We start from the raw sequence: 1,163 nt of genomic DNA on the forward strand, positions 1-1,163 counted from the left end.
AGACACACTCGTATATGATTTTTTTTTTTGTATGATTGGTGTTCCCCTTTGATACAGTTGAAAGTCTAAAACTCAGTGATTTATCATTTTAAGAATCTGTTAAGTCATTGCTCGGTTTAAGAGAAGGTCTTAAAGACTGGGAAGAACATTTAACCTTATCAGCTTTCGAGCTCCTTTAGCAACATCTCTTTCAAGTTCGATTTCAATTTTGGAAGGTGATGTTTTGGTTTTGAATGTTCTGTTTGGGTTTCTTAACAGATTTAGTCGTGACTAATTTTTTTTTTCGTATCCTAATCCGGATGTCGCTCACCGGATTCAGTGTTCTCGGTAGCGACTAAGTTTTCCTCGCTCACAACATCACCTGGGTTACATTCTTCCTTCCTCAAAGTGTTGGTCATGAGTTGTGTCCTTTGGTAACATTCTTTCCTCGGTAACATTCTTGTCTAGACTAAGAATTCCACGGACAACAAGTTTACACGGATTCCATCTTCGATCATTTGGCTTAGTAAAACTCCAATTTCTTTGTTCGGATTTGATCATTTTTTTAATCGTTTTTTAACTGTTTTGAGAATTTTGAATTATTTTATGTCGCGTAAACTGTTTTTAATCAGTTTTAACTATTTTTGACGGTTTTATAGTTTTTAACTGTTTTCAACAGTTTTAGACTGTTTTTACTGATTTTTTACAGTTTTCATTGATTATCTGATTTCCCAAATGTTTTTGTATTTTTCTATGATAACTGGATCCTAGTTATCCCCCAAGGTAATTAATACGTGATTATTTGATTAAATGTTTATGCGACAGCATGATAAATTGTTATATTTGATCATGCTAGTGTGTGTGAAAATTATGTGTATACATGTATGAGAGTATGTGCATGTATATGTGATTATACACACATGCATGTTATGTGAATGCATGGTGTGTATGGTTGCATGCATATTATAAGAAATGCATGGTGTATGTGTGTGTGTGCATGCATATGGGGAGTTGTATGGGAAGAAGGGGCTGTTAGCCAACCTTCTATTTTTGGAAGTGTATAAAAGGGGGGCTTAGCCTCCATATTTTCTCTTTTGATTTTAGTTAAAAGCTGTGTGATTTAAAAGAGAAGAGAAGTGTCCGGATTTCTTTGTTTGAAGATTCAAGTATTTGGTTTCAAAAGC

Source organism: Cynara cardunculus, unplaced genomic scaffold (assembly GCF_001531365.2).
Source record: "Cynara cardunculus var. scolymus isolate 2C unplaced genomic scaffold, CcrdV1 Un_Scaffold_7224, whole genome shotgun sequence".
Taxonomy (NCBI): domain Eukaryota; kingdom Viridiplantae; phylum Streptophyta; class Magnoliopsida; order Asterales; family Asteraceae; genus Cynara; species Cynara cardunculus.